Source organism: Haliotis rubra, unplaced genomic scaffold, assembly GCF_003918875.1.
Source record: "Haliotis rubra isolate DU_JTF1 unplaced genomic scaffold, ASM391887v1 Scf151, whole genome shotgun sequence".
NCBI classification, from domain to species: Eukaryota; Metazoa; Mollusca; class Gastropoda; order Lepetellida; family Haliotidae; genus Haliotis; species Haliotis rubra.
Window position 1 is genome coordinate 161,588 of NW_025765459.1, and position 18,251 is coordinate 179,838.

At 40.9% G+C, this 18,251-nt stretch overlaps 6 long non-coding RNA genes across 6 annotated transcripts in view; 3 read left to right on the plus strand and 3 right to left on the minus strand.

Moving 5' to 3' along the window:
- Positions 1 to 2,150: 2,150 nt before the first annotated feature.
- LOC124270363 lies at positions 2,151 to 2,991 on the minus strand. The gene is made up of 3 exons (XR_006896743.1): positions 2,911 to 2,991; positions 2,611 to 2,709; positions 2,151 to 2,208 (listed from the first exon to the last, which is right to left on the minus strand). It is a non-coding gene; the product is annotated as an uncharacterized LOC124270363 (long non-coding RNA).
- LOC124270361 lies at positions 2,990 to 4,728 on the minus strand. The gene is made up of 3 exons (XR_006896741.1): positions 4,552 to 4,728; positions 3,269 to 3,312; positions 2,990 to 3,067 (listed from the first exon to the last, which is right to left on the minus strand). It is a non-coding gene; the product is annotated as an uncharacterized LOC124270361 (long non-coding RNA).
- LOC124270354 lies at positions 3,665 to 8,183 on the plus strand. Its single transcript, XR_006896736.1, has 2 exons — positions 3,665 to 3,826; positions 8,149 to 8,183. It is a non-coding gene; the product is annotated as an uncharacterized LOC124270354 (long non-coding RNA).
- On the plus strand, positions 3,921 to 4,262 carry LOC124270350. The gene is made up of 2 exons (XR_006896732.1): positions 3,921 to 4,027; positions 4,229 to 4,262. It is a non-coding gene; the product is annotated as an uncharacterized LOC124270350 (long non-coding RNA).
- Positions 8,184 to 11,903: 3,720 nt separating the features above from the next.
- LOC124270358 lies at positions 11,904 to 12,434 on the plus strand. The gene is made up of 2 exons (XR_006896738.1): positions 11,904 to 12,100; positions 12,310 to 12,434. It is a non-coding gene; the product is annotated as an uncharacterized LOC124270358 (long non-coding RNA).
- Positions 12,435 to 13,917: 1,483 nt separating this feature from the next.
- The window catches only part of LOC124270360, a 35,921-nt gene continuing 31,587 nt past the window's right edge, over positions 13,918 to 18,251 (minus strand). The window contains exon 2 of the long non-coding RNA XR_006896740.1: positions 13,918 to 14,194. This is a non-coding gene — a long non-coding RNA (uncharacterized LOC124270360). The remainder of the gene's footprint in view (positions 14,195 to 18,251) is intronic.

An 18,251-nucleotide genomic window follows, 5' to 3' on the forward strand; every position in this document is an offset into this window, starting at 1 on the left:
ACTTTTACTGCAAGGAGGAGCAAATGTTTTATTGAAGGATAGGAAGGAAACAGTTGCCTTCATCATGCGTGTATTTCAGGAAAAAGAGATATTGTTAAAGTTGTTGTTGAAAAGTTTCCAGGTATGACTGATGATTGGAATAATCGGGGTTTTACATCTACAATGTTGTGTGCTGAGACAGGACAGGAGGAGATACTCAAGCTCCTGGTGTCACATGGTGCTGATCTCTCTGTTAAGACATTTGAAGGTCAGACTTGTTTGCATTGGGCATGTGCGAGTGGTCATTTATCAACCGTACAATATTTGTTGTCTTGTGAAACTATCGACATTAATGAAAGAACACTATTAAACACAACGCCGATTATGATGTCTGCTGAAAGGGAGCACTCCGATGTTTATCACCTTCTTGTGTCAGAGGGAGCTGATGTGTCACTTACTATTGAGATCGACAGAGACTGTCTGATGTATGCATGTGAGGGAGGTAACATGTCTATAGTTAGGCACCTACTATCTTTGGAAAAAATCAACATCAACAGGACAGATCACGACAACATGACACCAGTCATGATAGCAGTTACAGCCGGACACTCTGATGTTTATCACCTTCTTGTGTCAGAGGGAGCTGATGTGTCAATTACAGATAACAGGGACAGAGACTGTCTGATGTATGCATGTGAGAGAGGTGATATGTCTATAGTTAGACACCTACTATCTTTGAAAATAATCAACATCAACAGGAGAGATCACTCCAACATGACACCAGTCATGATAGCAGCTAAAGCCAGACACTTTGATGTTTATCACCTTCTGGTGTCAGATGGAGCTGATGTGTCAATTACAGATGACAGGGGCAGAGACTGTCTGATGTATGCATGTGAGAGAGGTGATATGTCTATAGTTAGACACCTACTATCTTTGAAAATAATCAACATCAACAGGAGAGATAACAGCAACATTACACCAGCCATGATAGCAGCTAAAGCCAGACGCTCTGATGTTTATCACCTTCTTGTGTCAGAGGGAGCTGATCTGTCAATTACAGATAACATGGGCAGAGACTGTCTGATGTATGCATGTGAGAGAGGTGATATGTCTATAGTTAGACACCTACTATCTTTGTACAAAATCAACATCAACAGGACAGATCACGACAACATGACACCAGTCATGATAGCAGCTAAAGCCAGACACTCTGATGTTTATCACCTTCTTGTGTCAGAGGGAGCTGATGTGTCAATTACAGATAACATGGGCAGAGACTGTCTGATGTATGCATGTGAGAGAGGTGACATGTCTATAGTTAGACACCTACTATCTTTGTACAAAATCAACATCAACAGGACAGATCACAACTACATGACACCAGTCATGATAGCACTTGAAGCCGGACACTCTGATGTTTATCACCTTCTTGTGTCAGAGGGAGCTGATCTGTCAATTACAGATAACAGGGGCAGACACTGTCTGATGTATGCATGTGAGATAGGTAACATGTCTATAGTTAGACACCTACTATCTTTGGACAAAGTCAACAACAACAGGACAGATCGCTCCAACATGACACCAGTCATGATAGCAGCTAAAGCCGGACACTCTGATGTTTATCACCTTCTTGTGTCAGAGGGAGCTGATGTGTCGCTTTCTGATGACATGGGCAGGGACTGTCTCATGTATGCATGTAAGATAGGTAACATGTCTATAGTTAGACACCTACTATCTTTGAAAACAATCAACATCAACAAGAGAGATCACGACAACATGACACCAGTCATGACGGCAGTTCAAGCCAGACACTCTGATGTTTATCACCTTCTTGTGTCAGAGGGGGCTGATGTGTCGCTTTCTGATGACATGGGGCAGAGACTGTCTGATGTATGCATGTAAGAGGGATATTTAGGTAACTATCTTTACAACATGGGAGATGTCACATGAACCTCATGATAACAGTTGAAGCTATAGTTAGAGATGGGAGCTACTATCTTACAGAAAACAATTAACATCAACAGGAGAGATCACAACAACATGACACCAGTCATGACGGCAGCTAAAGCCGGACACTCAGATGTTTATCACCTTCTTGTGTCAGAGGGAGCTGATGTGTCACTTACTGATGACATGGGCAGAGACTGTCTGATGTATGCATGTGAGAAAGGTAACAAGTTGACATGGGTGTCAAGAACCTCAGATAACGTGTCTATAGTTAGACACCTACTATCTTTGAAAATTATCAACATCAACAGGAAAGATTACGCAAACATGACACCAGTCATTGAAGCAGCCAAAGCCGGACGCTCTGATGTTTATCACCTTCTTGTGTCAGAGGGAGCGGATGTGTCACTTACTGATCAAAGGGGCAGAGACTGTCTGATGTATGCATGTGAGAGAGGTGACATGTCTATAGTTAGACACCTACTGCCTTTGAAAACAATCAACATCAACAGGAGAGATAACCGCAACATGACACCAGTCATTGTAGCAGCTAAAGCCGGACACTCTGATGTTTATCACCTTCTTGTGTCAGAGGGAGCTGATGTGTCAATTACAGATAACATGGGCATAGACTGTCTGATGTATGCATGTGAGAGAGGTAACATGTCTATAGTTAGACACCTACTATCTTTGAAAATTATCAACATCAACAAGAGAGATAACAGCGACATGACACCCGCCATGATAGCATCTAAAGCCGGACGCTCTGATGTTTATCACCTTCTTGTGTCAGAGGGAGCTGATTTGTCACTTACTGATGACAAGGGCAGACATAGTCTTATGTGGGCATGTGAGAGAGGTAACATGTCTATAGTTAGGCATCTACTATCTTTGGAAAAAATCAACATCAACAGTAGAGATCACAACAACATGACATCTGCCAGGATAGCAGTTGAAGCTGGACACTCTGATGTTTATCACCTTCTTGTGTCAGAGGGAGCTGATCTGTCAATTACAGATAACAGGGGCAGAGATTGTCTGATGTGGGCTTGTGAGAGAGGTGGCATCTCTATAGTTAGGCATCTACTATCTTTGTACAAAATCAACATCAACAGTAGAGATCACGACAACATGACACCTGTCATGATAGCATCTAAAACCGGACGCTCTTATGTTTATCACCTTCTTGTGTCAAAGGGAGCTGATGTGTCACTTACTAATGAGAACGGCAGAGACTGTCTGATGTATGCATGTGAGATAGGTAACATATCTACAGTTAGACACCTACTATCTTTGAAAACAATCAACATCAATAGGAGAGATAACAGCAACATGACACCAGTCATTATAGCAGTTCAAGCCGGACACTCTGATGTTTATCACCTTCTTGTGTCAGAGGGAGCTGATGTGTCACTTACTGATCACCAGGGCAGAGACTGTCTGATGTATGCATGTGAGGGAGATGACATGTCTATAGTTAGACACCTACTATCTTTGAAAACAATCAACATCAACAGGAGAGATCACGACAACATGACATCAGTCATGACGGCAGCTAAAGCCGGACACTCAGATGTTTATCACCTTCTTGTGTCAGAGGGAGCTGATGTGTCACTTACTGATGACATGGGCAGAGACTGTCTGATGTATGCATGTGAGGAAGGTGACATGCTTACATATGTGTCAAGAACCTCAGATAACGAATCTATAGTTAGACACCTTCTATCTTTGAACATTATCAACATCAACAGGAGAGATCACGGCAACATGACACCAGTCATTATAACAGTTCAAGCTGGACACTCTGATATTTATCACCTTCTTGTGTCAGAGGGAGCTGATGTGTCACTTACTGATGACATGGGCAGAGACTGTCTGATGTATGCATGTGAGGGAGGTGATATGTCTATAGTTAGACACCTACTATCTTTGTACAAAATCAACATCAACAGAACAGATCACGACAACATGACACCAGTCATTGAAGCAGCCAAAGCCGGACGCTATGATGTTTATCACCTTCTTGTGTCAGAGGGAGCTGATGTGTCAATTACAGGTAACATGGGCAGAGACTGTCTGATGTATGCATGTGAGAGAGGTGATATGTCTATAGTTAGACACCTACTATCTTTGTACAAAATCAACATCAACAGAACAGATCACGACAACATGACACCAGTCATGATAGCAGCCAAAGCCGGACGCTCTGATGTTTATCACCTTCTTGTGTCAGAGGGAGCTGATGTGTCAATTACAGATAACATGGGCAGAGACTGTCTGATGTATGCATGTGAGAGAGGTAACATGTCTATAGTTAGACATCTACTATCTTTGAAAACAATCAACATCAACAGGAGAGATAACCGCGACATGACACCCGCAATGATAGCATCTAAAGCCGGACGCTCTGATGTTTATCACCTTCTTGTGTCAGAGGGAGCTGATTTGTCACTTACTGATGACAAGGGCAGACATAGTCTCATGTGGGCATGTGAGAGAGGTAACATGTCTATAGTTAGGCATCTACTATCTTTGGAAAAAATCAACATCAACAGTAGAGATCACGACAACAGGACACCTGCCAGGATAGCACTTGAAGCCGGACACTCTGATGTTTATCACCTTCTTGTGTCAGAGGGAGCTGATCTGTCAATTACAGATAACAGGGGCAGAGATTGTCTGATGTGGGCTTGTGAGAGAGGTGACATCTCTATAGTTATACATCTACTATCTTTGAAAACAATCAACATCAACAGGAGAGATAACAGCAACATGACACCAGTCAGTATAGCAGTTCGAGCCGGACACTCTGATGTTTATCACCTTCTTGTGTCAGAGGGAGCTGGTGTGTCACTTACTGATCACCAGGGCAGAGACTGTCTGATGTATGCATGTGAGAGAGGTAACATGTCTATAGTTAGGCATCTACTATCTTTGTACAAAATCAACATCAACAGGAAAGATCACGACAACAGGACACCTGCCAGGATAGCACTTGAAGCCGGACACTCTGATGTTTATCACCTTCTTGTGTCAGAGGGAGCTGATGTGTCACTTACTGATGACATGGGCAGAGACTGTCTGATGTATGCATGTGAGGAAGGTGACATGTCTATAGTTAGACACCTACTATCTTTGAAAACAATCAACATCAACAGGAGAGATCACAACAACATGACACCAGTCATGACGTCAGCGAAAGCCGGACACTCTGATGTTTATCACCTTCTTGTGTCAGAGGGAGCTGATGTGTCACTTACTGATGACATGGGCAGAGACTGTCTGATGTATGCATGTGAGGAAGGTGACATGCTTTCATGGGTGTCAAGAACCTCAGATAACGTGTCTATAGTTAGACACCTTCTATCTTTGAACATTATCAACATCAACAGGAGAGATCACAACAACATGACACCAGTCATTATAGCAGTTCAAGCCAGACACTCTGATCTTTATCACCTTCTTGTGTCAGAGGGAGCTGATGTGTCACTTACTGATGACATGGGCAGAGACTCTCTGATGTATGCATGTGAGGGAGGTGATATGTCTATAGTTAGACACCTACTATCTTTGTACAAAATCAACATCAACAGTAGAGATGACAACAACATGACACCAGTCATGATAGCAGCTGAAGCCGGACACTCTGATCTTTATCACCTTCTTGTGTCAGAGGGAGCTGATGTGTCAATTACAGGTAACAGGGGCAGAGACTGTCTGATGTATGCATGTGAGAGAGGTGATATGTCTATAGTTAGACACCTACTATCTTTGTACAAAATCAACATCAACAGAACAGATCACAACAACATGACACCAGTCATGATAGCAGCTGAAGCCGGACGCTATGATGTTTATCACCTTCTTGTGTCAGAGGGAGCTGATGTGTCAATTACAGATAACATGGGCAGAAACTGTCTGATGTATGCATGTGAGAGAGGTAACATGTCTATAGTTAGACATCTACTATCTTTGAAAACAATCAACATCAACAGGAGAGATAACCGCGACATGACACCCGCAATGATAGCATCTAAAGCCGGACGCTCTGATGTTTATCACCTTCTTGTGTCAGAGGGAGCTGATTTGTCACTTACTGATGACAAGGGCAGACATAGTCTGATGTGGGCATGTGAGAGAGGTAACATGTCTATAGTTAGGCATCTACTATCTTTGGAAAAAATCAACATCAACAGTAGAGATCACGACAACAGGACACCTGCCAGGATAGCACTTGAAGCCGGACACTCTGATGTTTATCACCTTCTTGTGTCAGAGGGAGCTGATCTGTCAATTACAGATAACAGGGGCAGAGATTGTCTGATGTGGGCTTGTGAGAGAGGTGACATCTCTATAGTTATGCATCTACTATCTTTGAAAACAATCAACATCAACAGGAGAGATAACCGCAACATGACACCAGTCATGATAGCAGCTAAAGCCGGACACTCTGATGTTTATCACCTTCTTGTGTCAGAGGCAGCTGATGTGTCGCTTTCTGATGACATGGGCAGGGACTGTCTGATGTATGCATGTGAGCAAGGTGACATGTTTACATGGGTGTCAAGAACCTCAGATAACGAGTCTATAGTTAGACACCTACTATCTTTGAAAATTATCAACATCAACAGGAGAGATAACCGCGACATGACACCCGCAATGATAGCATCTAAAGCCGGACGCTCTGATGTTTATCACCTTCTTGTGTCAGAGGGAGCTGATTTGTCACTTACTGATGACAAGGGCAGACATAGTCTGATGTGGGCATGTGAGAGAGGTAACATGTCTATAGTTAGGCATCTACTATCTTTGGAAAAAATCAACATCAACAGTAGAGATCACGACAACAGGACACCTGCCAGGATAGCACTTGAAGCCGGACACTCTGATGTTTATCACCTTCTTGTGTCAGAGGGAGCTGATCTGTCAATTACAGATAACAGGGGCAGAGATTGTCTGATGTGGGCTTGTGAGAGAGGTGACATCTCTATAGTTATGCATCTACTATCTTTGAAAACAATCAACATCAACAGGAGAGATAACAGCAACATGACACCAGTCATTATAGCACTTGAAGCCGGACACTCTGATGTTTATCACCTTCTTGTGTCAGAGGGAGCTGGTGTGTCACTTACTGATCACCAGGGCAGAGACTGTCTGATGTATGCATGTGAGAGAGGTAACATGTCTATAGTTAGGCATCTACTATCTTTGGACAAAATCAACATCAACAGTAGAGATCACGACAACAGGACACCTGCCAGGATAGCACTTGAGGCCGGACACTCTGATGTTTATCACCTTCTTGTGTCAGAGGGAGCTGATCTGTCAATTACAGATAACAGGGGCAGAGATTGTCTGATGTGGGCTTGTGAGAGAGGTGACATCTCTATAGTTATGCATCTACTATCTTTGAAAACAATCAACATCAACAGGAGAGATAACAGCAACATGACACCAGTCATTATAGCACTTGAAGCCGGACACTCTGATGTTTATCACCTTCTTGTGTCAGAGGGAGCTGGTGTGTCACTTACTGATCACCAGGGCAGAGACTGTCTGATGTATGCATGTGAGGGAGGTGACATGTCTATAGTTAGACACCTACTATCTTTGAAAACAATCAACATCAACAGTAGAGATCACAACAACATGACCCCAGTCATGACGTCAGCGAAAGCCGGACACTTAGATGTTTATCACCTTCTTGTGTCAGAGGGAGCTGATGTGTCACTTACTGATGATATGGGCAGAGACTGTCTGATGTATGCATGTGAGGGAGGTGACATGTCTATAGTTAGACACCTACTATCTTTGAAAACAATCAACATCAACAGGAGAGATCACAACAACATGACACCAGTCATTATAGCAGTTCAAGCTGGACACTTTGATGTTTATCACCTTCTTGTGTCAGAGGGACCTGATGTGTCAGTTACTGATATTACAAGGGGAGAGACAGTCTGATGTGGGCATGTGAGAGAGGTAACCTGTATATATGGCTTTTAAGAACCTCAGATAACGTGTCTATAGTTAGACACCTACTATCTTTGAAAAGTATTAACATCAACATGAGAGATCACGACAACATGACACTCGCAATGATAGCAGCTAAATCTGGACACTCTGATGTTAATCACCTTCTTGTGTCAGAGGGAGCTGATGTGTCACTTACTGGTGAGGAGGGCAGAGACTGTCTGATGTATGCATGTGAGGGAGGTAACATGTCTATAGTTAGACACCTACTATCTTTGAAAACAATCATCATCAACAGGAGAGATCACGGCAACAAGACACCAGTCATTATAGCAGTTTAAGCCGGACACTCCGATGTTAATCACCTTCTTGTGTCAGAGGGAGCTGATGTGTCATTTACTAATTACAGGGGCAAAGACTGTCTGATGTATGCATGTGAGAGAGGTAACAAGTCTATAGTTAGGCACCTACAATTCCAGTAATTCTCCAATGAACCAATCATTAGTTGAATGGCACCTACCTTCAAACAATTTGTCTAGAATATTCGGTGATTTGGTGTTAGTCCTTCATGTATGTGAAAAGTGAGTGAGTGAGTGAGAATGATTCATTATTGCTTAACCTCACATTTGTTCCAATATATTTTAAGTGTTATGCCTCTTTGAGATCGTTGTAGGTTTGCTTGTAGTGATTGTTGGAGGCAGGAAATAACTGAAACAGTCGTGAAATATTGAGCGTTGTTACTGAGTGGCCAATCTTCACCAGAAGTGTGATTTGGAGTTACCTCCCCTGGCATACAAGATTTGATCATTCCAGAAGTTATTGATGTGTCTGTTCGAAGATGGTGGGCTGTATAAAGGGGACAGGGTGGCGATGTGAGGCTTTTAATGATCTGAATTATCTCTTTGCCAAGGGAGAGACAACTTACCTATCTGAACAGCTCAAATACCTAAGAGTTTCAAGAACACTTCATTTCCACCAGCAGAGTATGTGGAAGCTGCGAAGGCTGAGCGGGTTAGGCGGCTGACTTTGTGTGCTGGCCATAAGGTGCCTGGCTCTGGGGCTGTGAGTTTGAATCCCGGATGGGACTCAACCCAGCAAAAGTACTAGAATCTGTACTTTACTGAGAAAGTTTAATCCCAAGTATAACATGTTACATTTGACCACTTTCTTAATGGCATTGTGTATTCATAGCAGAGTGTGTGCCTCAGTCAAGACATCTGCAGTGATTGTCAGGAGTGCAGGTGTCATGTCACCCATTGGTATTGCTGCTTTCACTTATTTGATATATTTGTATTGCCTTATTTGTTTCTGTGAATCATGTTCATTTTTCACTGATCGTGTTTAGTTTGTAGTTCTGTACAAAGTTGTTTGAGAGTTAACCCACTGTAGTAAAACAATACAGAACCCAACATGTTAATGTTTTGCAATGGAAGTTGTTGTCCATACGTTTTGTACAAATTGCTGTTTTCCCTATTTCTACTTGTCCTGGGAAACCTGCTATTTTTTCTTTTTGATTTTCATTCATAAACCTGTGTAAAATAGCTTGTTATGTTGTCAGAATCATACAATGTACAGTGTTTAGTTTTAAGCAGTTAGTTCTCATGTTTATGGGAAAAGTTTTCATGAATATTATTATTGATTATGTTTACTGTCAAACATGACCACGATTGTACCGATGAACATGGACAGATTGTGTGTTTGTGTGTATATACTTTTTGCATGTATTTTACATATGTTTATGTATATAATGTTGTAATGGGATAATGTATTCAGATAAGAAGCACGGCCATGGTACTGACAATAGCGAGCACAGCACTAACCAACATGGGCGGATACTGACAAACATGACCACCATTGTACCAATGAACATGGACAGATTCTGTGTTTACTTTTTGTATTTTACATATGTTTATGTATATAATGCTGTAATGAGATAATGTATTCAGATGAGAAGCACGGCCATGGTTCTGACAATAGCGAGCACAGCACTAACCAACATGGGCGGATACTGACACACATGACCACAATGGTACCTATGAGCATGGGCAGATACTGATGTTCATAAGGACAGTGCTGACTGACATGGGAACAGGGGCAGATACTATGTTCATAAGGACAGTGTTGACTGACATGGGAACAGGGGCAGATACTATGTTCATAAGGATAGTGTTGACCGACATGGGGACATGGATAGATATAGAGATTACTAAACGAGTGTCTGTCAGATATCATTTATCTTACAAAGAGTTGTTTCAAAACGTATTTAACGAGCGAAAGCCTGACTGTCTGACAGACACGAGTACAGTAATCTGGTTTTTTTACGCACCATTTTATGGTCGAATAGATTCAAATTTCCTATTTTCTCCTCGTAGCTGTGCAATATGAATGAGTGACGTCACTTGGCGTCCCAATCACTGCTCATCCCAAAGGTAACCCTCCACAAAAAAGTTTCTGCCACATCTTCGCGTCATCAAGGCAGTAGTGATAATGCCAAGTAGATAAGATCAAAGAAAATTAATTAAACACTCTAAAACGATGATGTTACCATGAAAATGTGTGCAATTTAAATTCTTGCAAGCAAAAAATATTTGCCAGTCTCTGTGACGATGCACATGCCTACGGCGTAAATATGCTATACAGGAGTTCATCCTGTGATTCAAAGGCAACATAGGTTTCCACATCAAGATTGTCAGTCATAAACACAAAAAAATCGTTTCTCGCAGTGTGAAGTTGTTCACAGTGTAGGAGTATATGAAAATCATAATCATAAGTATATTTGTTGCATAGGTAAGATTCTTTAGATATTTTGCCACGTGATGAGATTTTAATACATATTTGGAGGGCAGATTTATAATTGGGATGCAAGTATGCCAATTGCCAGAGGATATGATAGTTTAACTTGGAATGGACCCGTGCATAAAGCGTCATGTTTGTATTAATTGAGGTTTGTATAACCCATCTGTGTTCTTCATAGCTATGTACAGATGTATTTACAATTTTTCGCCATTCGTACTCTTGAACTGCAGTCAGACTTGTTGGTCATATTTTGTTATTGTTTAGGTAAGACCTTGCATTATATTTTTCATGTGTTACTTGACGTGCATTTAATGTATGGAAGGTTACTAAATAGATTTTAACTTATATGTAACGTGTATGTAACTCTTGTCTATGCAGCAAGCATACTTAATAAGTTATATTTTGACATTGCAGAATAAGTTATGATCAGAAATACTAGACTTTGACATGTATATGTAACTTGCTATTTCATAATATCATTTAGGTAGTTCTGTTTATGTAATTGTAATATACCTCAGGTATACATGTAATCTATAACCATGTTGTCAATTTCTCAAATATGTGTTTGATTATGACCGACCGAGTTTGGTTTTACGCCGCTTTTAGCAATATTCCAGCAACATCACGGCGGGGGACACCAGAAATAGGCTTCACACATTGTACCCTTGTGGGGAATCGAACCCGGGTCTTCGGCGTGACGATCCAACGCTTTACCCACTTGGCCACCCCACCGCCCCGTTTGATTATGAATATATACTAACGTCATTATTCTTGTCTTTACAATAAACACTCTTGAACTGCAGTCAGACTTTTTGGTCATATTTTGTTATTGTTTAGATTTAGATAACTTGTGAGATACAGGGAAACGGCCCGATCTCAATTCGAAGGGAATCCCGGTCTTTATCTTTAACAGCGATTTTCACATAATTGTTTTAACACACAGGTTTCACTGATTGTTCGAGAGATTTTGAATTCATGACTAGAGATCAAAGGTTTTAATAAAAGGAATTAGAAAATAAATAGATTTGTGTTATATTTCCTACAAATTCTGTTTCATTGTGTAAAGGGGTTTTTTTTGGCACGAGTAACAGGTATCTGTTCGATTGAAGCATGAGTAACTTATCAATGAATTATAATCAGGAAAGTAGTCCGTCATAACCTGACCCTAAGTCATCACCATGGAGTAGCCAATCACGACTGACATGGGAACATGGGCAGATACTGATGTTCATAAGGACAGTGCTGACCGACATGGGCATGGTATGGATCCAGTGATTGAGTATTGATCTATGCATCTGTGATATCTAAAAGTCAGGCCTGATACTGACAATCGTGAGCCTGGCACGAACCAACATGAGCATGGTAGCTATGAACATGGACAGATACTGACGTTCTTAAGGTCAGTGCTGACCGATACAGTGTTGACGAATACAATTTGGGTGTTTATGTGTTAACTTTATGTATTTTACATATGTTTATGTATATAATGCTGTAAGCAGATAATGTATTCAGATGAGACGCACGGCCATGTACTGACAATCGTGAGCACAGCACTAACCAACATGAGCATGGTACCTATGAACTTTAGTATCTGTCCATGTTCTTAAGGAGAGTGCTGACCGATACAGACATGGCATGGATCCAGCGATTGAGTATTGATCTAGATACAATTTTGATACGATAACATGTCAGTCAAGTCACAACTTCTGATGCAAATCAATCTTCCATAAAAACTACCATTTGTGTTGTTCATGAACGGCCCTGGATACAAAACATGGGCTCAGTATTGACCAACATGGTCTGATCCAGGATCACACAGGATGAGGGAGTCCGGGTGATCACTTAAGAATTTAGAAAGTAGGTCAATCACCAGTCTCTTTAAAATCCTGACAGTTCCAAGTTACTGGTTCATCAAGTAACACCTTACAAATTGAAAACAAAACAGAGACAAACTTCTTTTGTTGGCTTTTATTCCAGCAATCTCATAATAAAACTTACTGACAAGCATTGATGATAAAATATCAGTTAGGTGAAATAAGCACCTTCTTTTGATAAGAAAGTAAGAAAGTTTATGGATAACAACTACTTTATTATATATGATGCGACGTTTCGGTATGGATTCTTATACCGTTGTCAAGCAAGAGTGAAGTACTACAGCACAGAACAGACTTATATACATGAACAGGGATTAAGTAATAACGACATGTAGGACTGAATGAAGGGGATTAACAATAACAACAAGGCACGGTGGCAATAATGTATCGACAATAGGAAGCCCATGGTGGTGGAGGTAAAAAACAAAATATACATGCTGATGAGATTAATTAACAATGATGGTTGAGGTGCTCTAATCTGTTGTTTTTATGAGATCATTGTATGCAGAAGGGATTAGATATCCCTGGTCTCTGTTGATTGAGGGCTTGTGTCTCCGGATTTGAACTGCTTCTGCAAGTTTCTTTTAGGTGAAGTCCTGGTGGATTTTGGATAATATGTCCACATTGTCCCAAATTATGTTGTGATTGGGGCAGTTGATGATGTGGTCTGATATTGCCGATTTTCTATCAGATTTAGTGGTAGATGATAAGTGTTCTGTTATCTGTCAAAACAGAGAAAATGAACCGGTTACTTCTAGCAAATTATTGGGTCATCTACCACATTTGACAATGGAGGAAAAGGGTCACCCATCACTGCCAGACTACAAACAGAAAACTGTGGAGATCCAGAGTTAGTGATACAAATGAAAACACACATTACAACTTGTGAACATCCACAGCAAAATTGAAGTGAGACAAATCATTTGACATTTCCCGGCCCTAAATCAATGCCTTCTTCCTGGTTTGACGTGTTCAACTTGACAAAACAATTAGTTTAATTAAGCGACCTGCATGTCTAGAACTCAGACATATTACCAATAAGCACACGTGTTAACAGACAATGGTAAATATACAAGTACGTCAGTTTGAGCACATTAGATCAACGTCATGACACTGGAAAAGGTTTTGAGTATCATGACACAATGTATGACATTTTCTAAGATCGCAACTTATGTCAAAACCGTGGAAGTAGCGTTACATAACACACTAAAGTGTCATGTCACAACATGACGTAAAGCAAGACATTTCACAAGATCGTAATTTATGTCAAAACCATGGAAGTAGCGTTACATCACACACAAAAGTATCATGTCACAACATGACGTAAAGCAAGACATTTCACAAGATCGTAATTTATGTCAAAACCATGGAAATAGCGTTACATCACACACAAAAGTGTCATGTCACAAACTGACGTAAAGCATGACGTTTTGTCACAACACATTATCCAAGTCATCGGACATGTTGACTTAAACATGACTGAATGCACAGAACATCTATAATGCATCCTCTTTATCACCAAGGGCTTTCAGTAATCCTACACTAAACCTCTTGAGCCATTCCCATTGTCCCTGTTACCCACCCTCGGTTTTCATTGCCATTTTAGCAACCAATTTAACCTTGACATTAAGAACAGAGAAACCATCACCTAGAAACCAAAGCCACCAACTGTTATTATTTGACAGTAAGACATCCAGTTTTTCAATACTGAATTTCTCAAGAACTTCGAAATCAAAGGGACTGGCCTCCATGTTAATACTGTCAACCCAACATTGAGGCTGGTTTGTAAGTCACATTGTGTTGGGCATGTAAGAGGTAAAAATAGCAAAAGGACATCAAGTTATGGTAATTTGTCCTCATAAGAACCACAGAATGGATTCAGAGTTAGTGTAGGTTTACGGAAATAAAAGATGTATGATTTGGGAGATATAGAGGATGCTAACAATGTTTCAAGACTTTATTCAATGCAATAACACGAGACATGACTAACGGTTTATGCAAGGTGATCTGTCGGGACACAATGTTGTAACACAGTCCTGTGTAATAATATTCAAACATACAATGCTGTGATGCATCATGTGACCAAATTTACATAACACGCAACATGTAAAACTCCGCAACCAGTCAAAGTTCATCATGTGCCAAATGCCACTATGAAGCTCAAATGAAGTACATGTTGAGAAAACCCAAAACGACAGTGATGACAGTTATTACCAATCACGATGTATCTTAGAATTGTCTCCCGGAGATTTAATTTGTTGTTTACGCTGTCCTCAGCAATATTCCTGCCATATGATGGCCGTCTGTACATAATAGAATCTGGACCAGACAATCCTGTGATTGATATCACAGGCATCAGTCTGTGCAATAGGACACCATGGAGATTGATATAATGCTACCTTGAACAGTACTTCACTGAGTGTATGTCTCAATGGATCCAGAAAGGCACCAGGTACAGATGCTGAACACTTTGCTGAAACTGATGTGCAGATGTGACGCAGACAAAACAAGGTTGACAAACTTGATATCTGAACATATCAAGCTGGAACCAGTGTGAAGGGCACTAACATGGAAATCCTAGGATGTTTTCAGATTCTTCAACAAGGTGAAACATCTTACTTAAGATACGTAGGGGGAATTGATTGCCAAATGTTTTAACAAGAATATTATTTTCTATGTTGGCGCTAAACTGCCATCATGGGTGGATACAGATAGATTGTTTTGTTCCTTCTTCAACAATCCACATTTTTCAGAGATGTTCACAGTGAAGTGTTGATATTAGTTTGTTCAATAGAAGGACTAATTACACCTGATATCAAAGTAGCCAACACCCCCCAACCCTCCTAAAGAACACCCTCACAACAAAACAACCCCACAGATCAATAGCTCTCTTATTACGCTATACACAATCATAAATAGGATAAAACGAATTATTGTCTACTCATTCTATCATGTTCAACATGCTAACTAGATCTTATCTGCCCTGGGCTTACAACTAACCACTGTAAGCCTTCACTGTCGAAAACGACCTTTGTGAATTCCACAAGCACCACAACATGAAAACAACATTAATTCAAAAAGCACCTCATTAAAATCCTTTTTTGTTGGAATTAATGCTGTTCTGGTGATAAATGTTTTCACAAATTCTAGTACATCTAAGGTAAAGAAATAAAACATGATAGTTCTCAGTTATCTTTGATGCAAAAATACATTGTATGGTAAAACAAATAGAAAGGTTTGGAAATGGATGGCATCATGTCAAAAGAAATACAAATAACTCATGCTGACTGTCATGACTAGTAGAAAATCTCTACTTCCTTCAAGGATGTCGGTTCCCCTCAAAGCGGAATTGTTGGGACAATGCAGGGCATGGACTTGGGGATACTCAGTCATCAGCAGGACTTGGAGAACCACTCCTTTCTTTTTCGCTTCTTGCAGGGGATGAGGCTCTTGAGGCATCAGACTCACCCCGATCATCTTGCTCACCATTTGTTTGTTCAACAGATTTACTTTTTGAACGACTTTTGGATTTAGAGCGACTTTTAGACTTGCTAACCGATTTCTTTTCAGACCTGGAAACAGAAATGGACCATACCTAATCATGCTGTCAGCATTACCTTGTCTCTGTCCAAATAGTGGAAACTACAGCCAAAATGACAGATACACACAAGACAAGACCTTCCTGACAATCTATGCTACTTCCCCAACCCAAGACTATCAACCCCTGGATGCTGAGGGTGTTTTTAACGTACATCTTTACAAAGATACTGGATCTACATACGGCTGTAATAATTACATTGAGGTGTAGAATATTACATTTCCTATCCAATGGTGTAAAATAGAAAATATGGATGTGGTTTGAAAAACAGACACTGTTAAGCGGCCTTCACACGCCAAACTAAAATTTGACAACACATGTTGAAATTTCAAAAGTTGTCTAAGTTGCGTTTTCACACGTCAAACACATGTCAAACTTTCGTGTCATTTGAGCGCCATGATTCTATCGGTGAGGTCACGTGACAATTGCGTTCACTGTGATTGGTTGTTTCTAAACAACACGAGTTTGACAACACTTCACACGTCACACTCGAGTTTGACAACACCGAAAGTTGGATGGAAAAGTTGGTGAGAATAGAGACCGATCCTACTTCTCAACAACAGTTTGACAACTCTGAAACTGGTGTTGGTGGCGAGTTGTTGGAATGTTCACACTCTCAAACTCGAGTTTGATAACATTTGCCGTGTGAAGGCCGCTTTAAAAGTCTTCGGAAAATCTGTTATGCATTACAAACAAATGATTTCACTGCTTTACATCGTACACCAATACAAGAACAATGTTTTAACTTGGCATCTTTACGGAAACTGTGAGCGAGCCAAATACTTCCTGATACCTGAACATCATAAGGTTATACATTAAATATATACTTAACAGCAAACGAAATGTAAGTCTGGCGTATAGCCACCTTGAGTTTGCACACAGGCCGTTCAACGTTGAGTTCACTAGAGTCTTAAAGAATGCCTGAGGCTATTGGTTCCGCTCAAACACCAATCTCTATACCAATTGCGGAAGTGTGAGTGGTTGTCTACCTGCAGCAATCCTCCGTCCAATTTTGTGAATGTTCAATTGGAGCCATTTCCGGGGAAAGAGACGACCATGGAAAAAACGTTAATGTTGTTCTGAGCCAGACAATCCATCGACACCCTTGCTGTGTGAGGGCTGCAAAAAGTCACTGGCGTTGACGTGCCAAAATTGGCCACACATATGGCCTTTGGCAGTGGATTCTAGCAGCCCGAAGACGACACCTAATCGAATCGCTTGGCACTGCTCCCCTTGACCGAAGAACTAAGGATGCTGTTACTGTTGCTGCTTGAGTTCGGTTCCTTAGATGAGGTGACCCGGATGAACCGATCTTGCGCATGAGTTGTCACTCGTTGCCGTCCGGTACGGGGATGATCAGCAGCAACCCCGGTTTGCTGATGACGTTGAGCAAGTCGTGTAATGGTGGTAAGATGACAGCTCAATTGTCTAGCTACAGCGTTTTCAGAGCAACCTCCGTGCAACTTTCCAATGGCCATTCCCCTCTGCTCAGTCGTTAGTCTAGGCATCGTTTGTGTGGCGTGTACACCACCCAGCGTCAATACTGAACTGTTTTTTTACACAAACCTTAAAAAAGGATACCTCAGAGTGAAATGCATGCCTTTCATCCAGAACTGTCGATGCACGTGCTAAAATTATGGTTTTGCTGCACTGTTGGTGTGTTTGTGCGAATGGTTCATATGGACGTCAAATTGCATGACATCCTCTCATCTGTGATCATTACGTCACTTTACCATGAACGTTCCATAAACATGAACGCTTACCTTCATGAGCTTTCATTTTTTCGAATCTTGCGTTTCTTTTGCTGTTCAGTATATTTTAAAAAGCCCGCCACAACTGAGGAAACTTGATTTCCCCTCTAGGGCATCAAGCAATGTCATAAAGAAAAAGCAGAACAACTCTGCTATGTATAAGATGCCTCTTACAAAACCAGCAGGTTATATGACAGCAGAGGCCCTGATAAGCTGCGTATCCGGGTATAATACGCTTAGAAAATGTCCAATTACGCACTGAAAAATAATTGTTGCGTACCAATTGCGCATTTAAAATGTTAGATACGCAAAATGTTTAAAACAAAT